This window comes from Sitophilus oryzae, unplaced genomic scaffold (assembly GCF_002938485.1).
Source record: "Sitophilus oryzae breed Bouriz unplaced genomic scaffold, Soryzae_2.0 scaffold_1903_pilon_pilon, whole genome shotgun sequence".
Classification (NCBI taxonomy): Eukaryota; Metazoa; Arthropoda; class Insecta; order Coleoptera; family Curculionidae; genus Sitophilus; species Sitophilus oryzae.
This window is the reverse complement of record NW_022146617.1, coordinates 114,922-125,028: the sequence shown is the minus strand read 5'-3', so window position 1 is coordinate 125,028 and position 10,107 is coordinate 114,922.

Genomic DNA, 10,107 nt, shown 5'->3' with positions numbered 1-10,107 from the left:
ATATATAATATAAGATATAATTATAGTCTTACAGTTGGGGGTTGGAACCTTTGGTGTTACAACAGCAAAATAAAACTCTAAATCACCACAATACACTAAAACTAAATGAGTTTTAATACAACTAAAACTAATTGAGTTTTAATCATCTGCTAACTTGGTTAGCGAAACGCGCGTCCAGTGCAAAAGTAAAGGTGTTTTGGTGTGTTGTGGTGATTTGGTGTTTTATTTTGCTATAAATATAACACATAAGCAAAAATGATAAGTTGATTTGAGATGTAGATCACTTACTTGGACTGTCCACTTTCTCATAAATCGCCTGCCTGTGCTGCCCTTCCTGATAAACGTTGCAACTATACATCGCATTAACCTGTTGCCCATGTGGTACATACGAAGGAGACCCATTATCACTAAACCCACTGTCACAGCTCCAGCTAGTTTTGTTGTTGTATGCCGTACTCGCTTCTCCACAGTAGTACCCACCAATTGCATTGTACTGCTCACTTCCTGCAGGATATGTCCCGTTCCAGAAACAATCCTGCTGCTGAACATCAACCGGCTCCTTCTTAAAGTACGCATCTTCGGCTTGCATATTCATGTTGAGAATATCTTTGACGGAGAACGGCGTCACCAAATTTGTCGTATCGCAATTCGCATAAGTATTCTCGTAACTTTGAAACATGTCGAATAGTTCGAAACCAATTATCGACTGGTTTCCCACTCGAGACCAAGCTCTTAACTAATTATCCACTTTCAGGCGATACCTTCTGACAAATAGCTGCGCTCCTTCAAGGGGGCTTCCAAGACTTAACGCCAGCGCCAATCGAATAGCGCCTTTATCGCTCGGTACCCTAAAGCTGGAATCGCTTGTACCGTACTCAGGATGAATACGACGTTACTGTGGGTATGTATAAAGATCATTTTAAGTTGAGTAGGATTTTGGCTCCGCCTCTCTAGCCAATAGTATTGGACTAGTGAGCTAATATTTGAGGCGTGTGATTGATGTTGGTTAAGTTTGTAAATTAATGTTTGCTTTCGTAGGGGTAAATAGACTAAAAGGGTCGTTAAGGATTTTTTAATTAGGGGAAAATATGTTATGTGATATTGGATAATTATAGGTTTAATCGTTTATGAATGTATGTTTTTTTTCTCTAAATTTAGATATAGATTGAATTTGTCAACTTAATAATGATGAGACTATAAAATTTAAAACGTTGGCTAGACTCTTTAACACACAGTAAAGATAATTTAAGACAGTTTAAAGATAAGTGATAAATGTTTTTGGAACATGGATAAAAGAGTAATTAGAAAGGATAATTATTAACCAATTATACTTATAGAATACGATAATACCGCAAATTTGATCCGCGCATATTATTTTCTTGAAACTATGGATAAACTACTACCGAGTAATGTGTGATACGTTTATATCGGCAACATATTTGGCAATCCATTGAACTTCAACCCTTCTGTCTAGTACTATACAGTAAAAAAAGTGGATCTAATTGAGATGTCAATCGCAACCGAGCATTCATTATTTCCAGTGGATTAAAGAAGTGTCCGATTGGTCTCTTCGGATTAGAAGTGATTCGTTCAAAAAGACAAATGAACGAATCGTAGGAGTCGATTCAATATGAGAAATTGATTCACTAAAAAGAATCGTAATGCCCATCACTACTATAGAAGCACCTATTCAACAGCTTTGTTAAAAATTGTTCTCCCATCTGTCATCAATTATTGTAGCAATATTAGCCATCTTTATACATGCACTTTTCTTTTGATATAACCACTGCATTTCGGAGACATGTATCAAAACTTATCTGTTCAATTCATTAATTGACAAATCATTGAGTTTCTATTATTTACTTTGATAAACACAATAGTGGTAATTACGCCTCCTTGGAAGAAATTTATGAATAAGATAGTATGTCTGTGTTAAAAAATAAAATTGTCTCACAAAGAAGTTAATAATTCCAATCAAAAAAGAAAATCCAAACCAATCAAAGTATATTTCTTTCCACAGTCACAAAGCCTTGCAGCGAAGATATATATATAATTTAATTTTAGTACTTTATTTAAACATTGTAACTACCCCTCCCAGACTAAACCTACCACAACAATCTGCCAAGACAAATACGTTACTGGAAACATCAGAAAAACATCTTTTTTAATGTTTTGAAAAGAGTACGAGATATATAATTTGATTTAATCCAAAAGAAAAAGAGTAAAATTTTTAATAACCTACGATTATACTACATTAATTTTAAAGACTGACACAACCTGATCTCTGGTTAACTTACACCTGACATAAAAAATTAAATAGCATTAAGAGGCTTTTAAACTTTCTAATTAAAACCAACTTACTAGTGGTTTCAAGTGCTCGTACTTTAAGATAAGGTAATTTTAGATTAAAAGAGTTAATGATAATTTGTGCTGTACGGACGTTTATTATAATGGAGGACGGTTTTGTTTAAATGATTAATAGAGCTTAATACGATAAAATTTAAATGGAAAGGTTCCGGAATTTACAATATATATCCATCTACACTTATTACTACTTACCGAACACTTAAGCATTGTTCAACGTTTTTATACAATCTCATTAAAATATTTATCTGAAAGTTGAAGGTAGCATTCATCTTGTTTTGGTTGTTGGAATGTGTATCATTCCGATCAGTTATATCAAGATAAGTCTTGTATTTGAAACAAATGATATACAACTCTGACAATTGATTTCGGAAAAAGCCATTATCGACTCTGAAATTCAGCACAGGATTAGCAGCACCTCAAGAGCATTCAGGAAATTGAAAGACAGAAAAATTCGAAAATTGTAGAAAACCCTATCTCTTATTTTCCAGAATACTCTTGAGGCGCTGCTAATCCTGTGCTGAATTTCAGAGTCAATATTGACCGGTTCCAAAATCAAACCGCCGGCCGGCGCCGAGGTAATTGAATTCCACTATATAATTCTTCTCCGATTTTTATAGCATTGTTGTGATCTTCCCTGGGAGTGCACATGATTTTAGTTTTATCGATGTTCAACTTAAGGCCAAAAGCCTCGTATGCCCAGGTATATGTGTTCGACATTTTTTGTAATTGCTGTTACGTTTTTGCAACTAGAGCGCAGTCATCAGCGTATTGAAGTACTGTGATGAATTTTTTACGTGTTTTTGGCTTGAGTCTTTTTATGTTGAACATACCGCCATCGTATCTGTATCTAAGGCCCAATCCTCTCCTGTAGTTTGCTCTTCACTATAATGGATATCGCTGCCATGAATATGTTGAATATAGGAGAGGCGCTTAGACACATTCCTGCCAACTCCAAAAGTTAATCGCTGCAACAAGATCTTTATATAGTTGTTTCTATTTTGGATTTTAGGTAAAATTAAACTCAAGAATTTTAATCTACTAAAAAATCCACGTTTCGACAAATATATTATCAGGACTATACTGTCTCAGGACAATACTCTTTTAAAAACATATATTTGAATATGGTTTTAAACTACAAACTGTTCTGGGGCCACTAGAACAAAACAATATAAAAGATCTTTTTTAATTTGCGTAATTTAGATGTTTTGATTAGTAAACGTGAGCTCAGAGTAATTGATAATTTCATATCATACTTGTGTTTTGTTTTTCCTTAAATATTTTTGGTAAAAATGTTTACGATAATTAATTAGTAGGATATTAGGTGGAATAACAGAGTAATATGAAAGTGCATTTAAATAAAGTATGTTATTTATAGCTAAACCACCATCTACAGATAGGGCCTAAACTAAGAACACTAAAATATCTTCCGGTGAAAGTAATATAGCTTGGGGTAGAAAATCTACGTAAAAGCAAATTATTACATCGTATTTTATCTTAACAGCCCACTTAAAATTTCTACCATGATTTCCCACGCCACAGAAGGGAGGTAAGCTTAAAAATAAGAAAGTTTGTTTCGTTTTATAGCTGATCGATTAAAGACATTTTTTTTATCGGAAAATGACTTTTTTTCTGAAGTGATCTGTTTTTTGTGATAAGTCGATCAAAGGTAAAAGTTGTAAAGGTTATAAAATATACAAAGTATAAGAACGATTTTATGCTATTACTTTCTACTTTCTATTTTAAATTTTATGAAATTGTGCTTCAAAAGAGAATAATTATTGAAAATTAAAGTATTTAACTCAACATTGAAAAAAAAACATATCGTCGCCTTCCACACAAAGGGCCGTAACTAACATTTTGAAAATTTTACAGCAGATCGAAAAAAACGTCTTTGTGATCTAAAAAAATAATTTTTTCTTAGATACGCCATTTATTTACTCCGCTACAGCATGAGAACACAGAATACACTTACGTAGATGTAGATGTATTTTGTGATAAGAGTCTTTGCTGTTAGAGTTACGACACTGTGACAAAATCTTTGCTGTTACAGTTTCGACACTGTGAGGATTGTTAAATTACACTAAAAGACCTTTTTTATGCTCTATACTGTAAAATTTTCAAAATCTTAGTTACGACATTTTCACTGATTCCCTTTTTTAAATGTGATAGTTCCCAGATATATCGACAAATCACTAAAACTTTCCTGCAGGGAGGTGTTATTGCAAAATTAATGTTACAGCTCCAAGCGGAAACCAACTAAAATCGGAACTGAAGAACCTGTAATGGGAGTCCTCCAATAGTCTAAAACGCTCGAAAAAGTTTCTCAAAACTTACGAGCGAGAAAAATCAAAGATTTTCCATGATTTAAGTACAAAATAATCTTTGGATTGTCACGGGGTTTCTTACAGGCAGGACCGAGTTAAAGTATATTGGTACCCTAGGCACCACTCTTTTGCCGCCCCCTCTCACTAATAAAAATTCCAGTAAATTTTTTTACGCCTAATACAGGAAACAATTTTTTTATTGAGTTTTAAAAATAGTAGCTTTTTAAAAAAATACACCTATGTTATGCGAACCAATGTATATATGCGAATGTTATTTCAACAAACATTTGAAGTTAAAATAACGTTAAATTAACCACCTGGACTATTATTGACCAACTGGAAATTGGTCGAAATATCCAAGGGGTATAAAACTAAAGTAATTTGGAAGTTAAAAACAGGTTAACAGGTTATAATGTCTTGCATGAAATATGGGCTATGAAGTCAAAAATAACCGACCTGAGGTCATAATATGGTAAAATAGAGGTAAATTTTACTAAAAATAGTCCTAATTTATACTACCTACATTTTAACATGGGAAAGAAAGAGAAAGAATAAGGTAAAGCATTTTTCTTTTTAATATGTGTATGTAAATGAATTTCGCAATAATGAACCAGGAATACAAACAAGTGTAGTAATAACTGATGCATGGCATGGCCGTTTGAACATTAATCCAATATGGATGAAATACCTACATATATGCACTTCCTAGTAAATGTAAATAAGTTATTGGTAAGAAGTGGATTACTGGATTCGCAAGATAATTATGTCTGCGGAGAAAATTTTTCTGTGAGATGTAAATATGATAGGCCCTAAAAAATTATGGGTCTTTAAAATTTTATGTATTTTCAACAATTAATTTTAGAATAAATCGTTACTTTCAAGGTTCTAACCTAACTTTTTTTCAGCTAACTTCCTTGGTATACTTTAAAAGTCCTTAATTAGTTAACTTGTGGTAGTTTAGAATAATATCACAATCTCAATAGTTTAGAACAATATCACAAAAAAATATGTTTTGAAAACAAATTGGATAAGAAAATGGCCGCTAATGGTGTTTTTAACTTTTCGTCTATGAAGTTAGGTTTTCCATAATTTTAAAACCTTAAAATCCGCTTTCTTTTTTTGAGGTTAAGATTTCTTTAAATTAATAACCTCAAAGGTCAAAATTTCTTGCTTAAGGTATTTTTCCTTCGAGGTGCAAGTTAAAAAATGGGCTATATTAGGTCGAAGTCTTGACTACATTGTTGGAGTATCGCCGGTCAAATAGAAAACTTTTATTTCCTTTGAGTGACATTTGTCAATGATATTTTATGCTAAGTTCGGTAATTACACCTTCGAGCAATCCGATTAACTTTTCGCAGTTAGCATGTGTCCTAAAATGAGAATCTTTATTGAGAGTCACGTGACATGTCAAATTTGTATCCTTTTGCTGGCCGATGCAATTACAGAACTGGCCTAAACTATATATAACACTAACTAGAAAACCAAATTAGTTTTCTTTGCTTATTATTTTTAAAAGTTTTGTGTTTTGGGATTGTGAGTGTTTTTGGAGGACTTTTTGTTTTTATTGCACATAATGGACACGTTTAAGATTGTGTCGGTAATAAAAAAAGAAACGCATTGAATATTCTTTCGTTCCCCACCAGTGGGAACAAGGTAATGTGCTATGACCTATGACGTAATAATCCCTCGAAAACTATTTTAAACGGAAATTACCCCGAGAAAATTGAAAAAGGTAATTTTTAACCTGCCGTATGTCTGACTTTCTTCCACGTCAAAAAACTAAGTTACTTTTACCTTTGAAGCATAATAGCGACTTATGAGGTCGAAATAAATTAAATTTTCAACCTAATTTGAACTACTCCAAATAAGGTCCCATTTAAAGTTATTAACAACTAAATTTTAACCTAACTTGAAAACCAAACAATGCCTTCGACCCCCGAAACAAATTTGAGGTTATAATAAGGTAAAATTTGACCTACTTTAAGTCCCTGTAGTCTTAATGCCCTCAATAGGTTATCAGTAACTAGACTTTAACAATGCCAGCTAACTCCAACGTTGCTACTTTTCAAAGGCATAATTTTAGGTTATTATTAAGTTTACGACCTGATTTTTAGACTTCTCGCACTTTATTCCCTACAAGAAATTTATTAAGTTAAGTATAAGTAAAATTCAACCAAATAGTGGTTAATTTTCCGTGGTCAATGGTTTTTTCTCCTTCCTATGCTACTTGGGATGAACTACCATGATGGTAAATTCATAAAAAAATTAAAAAATAAAATTTTCCTTTACATATTTAAAAATTTGTGTAGGAGGCCAAATATCGAAAAGAGTCAAAGAGAAAAGTTGTTCGTAATATTATTATGTTTCATAAATATACAGAGATGCAATATTAAAAGACGATTTTATATATTTTTCGGAAAATAAATGTAATTTTAGGGAAAAAAATATTTTTTTGCTAAATTTACATAAAACAAAGTAAATCCAACAAGATAATAATGGTAAATTTATAATTTTTTTTTTCAAATGGGGCAATAGGTTTTATTTACGAAGATATTTTTTTCCGAGTTATTTTCACTTATAAATTGCTGCCCCCCATCATCTTGTCGTCCTAGGCAGCTATCTTGTCTAATGGATAAAGCTTACAGGACTCCTCGACCTTTGGTCTCCTCGACGAACACCTCAGTAGGCTGAAGCTAAGAAACAATGGCGAATGCAGATTCTGTTGGGAAAATGGGGAAACACCAGAACACTTCATCACTGAATGCGCCGAGACGACGACCGTTCGTGCCATACACTTTGGTACGGCTGATGTTGAGGATGGAGAGCTGGCCTCTGTGGAGCAGTCCCAGATACTGGCTTTTGTTAAAGCCCTGAGACTGTATGATGAGTTATAACCCGTTAAAACTCAAGAAAGGCGAACACAATAGATCTGTATAGGGTCGCGGTGATTAACTCCCCTCCTAAACAATCTAAATATTCTACATAATGTTACAGCACTCGTAATCCTATAAATTTCGTGTGAGTTTCAAATACGTGGCTTCTATGAAACATAGAATTTTATGTAGTGGTAGTTTTGCAGCGCCTAAATGTATTTTCTTGAGTCCAAAGGAGGCTTCACGTTGGTAGAAAATTATAGTTTTACCTCCATCTCTTATTCATATAGGTTATCTTTTTCGATAATGTAGTCCTTTAGGTTTTTTATGTAAATGGTAACGTTTATTTTAAATATTTGTTAAATTTTTTTTAATTTTTATTTTAAATATCAGGTTAAGGTAGATACATATTCCATATATGGAAAAACCTTGTTTGTTAATGACAAAATATTGTCATATGATATTTTATCTTATTGTCAGTGTTTATATCTGTAAACAAATACCGTATGATCGAATAAAAACGGTGTCAACGATGGCTATGAAATGAAGATCGCTGTCATTTTATATGTAAATTTATATGGGAAATGTCATCGATCGTCATTTCCCACAACTTGACGCTACGTTTTTTCGATCATAATATATACTTATAATAAAATTGTAAAATACCTAATATTCATATCCTTAATATTGCTTTTTGTTTCTTGATCTTGATAATTTGTTGCGAAAAATATCTGGAGATATTAAAATAGTTTTTGTTGGTGGAGCAAGTTTGTGTTAAGACACAAGTAAAGACACAGAAATATTTTATTGGTAGATTTTTGATCAAGTGACAAATAAAGTAATTTTTTCTAGATTGACATCTATCAGAACCAAACCCGAGGGGTGTCTGACTGTGGGAATTACATTACATTTTTTTGGCAGTCGTTGGCATCAGACTTGCGACAGTCGACTGTAAGTCATAGACAGTCTCCTTCGCAGTCATTGGCAGCCGCTTGGCAGTGCAAAAATTATATTTTGGCAGTATAATACATGTACATTTTTTTACTCAAACGAGACACCCCTCTCTCAAAACATTCTACTGAAATAAACTTGAATACAAGACATATTATAGAAATACAAGAAGTTCTTTAACAGATAGTTCTTAGTTTAAAATTAATCCGTTCTTAAGATGGTGATATTAGTAGCTCGTAGCATCACTAAATATTATCGATAATACCAATATTAAAAACTATTTCGTACCCAAACTAGCAACAATAACTCTTTATGCGGCGAGGTGAGAGGATTATTACACGCACAATGCTCCCATTTCGTGGTCCATTACAGCAGCGCCACCGATGGGTCATCTGGTTTATTTAACGCTAGACGAGATAGCCCTCACATGAGGAAATCCAGGCACAGTGGTGGCGTCAAGCCTGGATTTCAAAATGGCGTTTTGGCATAATACGAGTATATACGTTTATAATTTCTTGAGTCATCAAAAATCATTACAACAAGCTCATGTGAGATAAATTAGTTAAATGAGAATTAGTAAGTTTAAGTAATGTGTGAAACTTCTTTACGCGCGTTGGGAGTAAAATTCAAGGCCATGACACACGAGCTAGCGTCAGAAAAGGAATCATGAAGGTTGTGCCACCCCATTCGGGTGTAACGTTCTCCCATGCTCTGTGTAACGTTCTGTGCCATACGCGTTTATAAAAGCACTACAATAAACTTGATAATTGTACCTAAAACAATATTTTATAGTTGTGTGCCAGGGCTAAATCATGCATATTTTCACCGATATATTTGTAGCGTCTGAATAACAATCTAGGTAAAGCATCTAGCTCAGTTGCCAGCTTAGAATAGAATTATTAAAGTTAGTACCTCGCATTTTCATTGAGGACACTGTCATATTTATTTTAAACGAATAATCAAAGAGAATATTCGTATAATTTAACAAATTACTGTAAATTACTATAAATACTAATTGTTGGTTAGGTTCAAATTTTTTCTCTTCTTAAATAAATTCTATGTTAACACATAATTGGGCATTTGCATAAAGTGTGTATTTTGGGTGGCATTCAACAAAATTTGCAGGCTATTGAGGAAACAGAAAAAATACAGTTAATAAAAAAAAAAAAAAAATTGGCGCCGGGAGGCACGTATATACGCCCATACTAAAATATGTTAATAAAAAGTTGGTAGGCAGTTCTATAGTTTCAAAATAAAGAATTTTTCCAATTTTTATCTCTATCTGAAAAAAATTATTGCTCTAGACAAAAACTGTAAAATACAGGCAAACTGCAGAAAAAATGACTCGCCAACACAACTTTTTCTTTATTTTAAACTAAAAAACTTTCGTTTAAATTAACTTAAAAATAACGTAGATAAAAAAATTCAATACGGTAACCGCCTCCTCAATTCCAGCTACGTCACTGCCAGGATTCTTTGTCGATGTCCTGGCGCCACCGGCACCCACACATACCCAAGCGGGACCTTTCCCGGCGGTACTCGCCGCCATGTAAACACTGCAAGCAATACGTAACTGAACGAAGCATTACCAG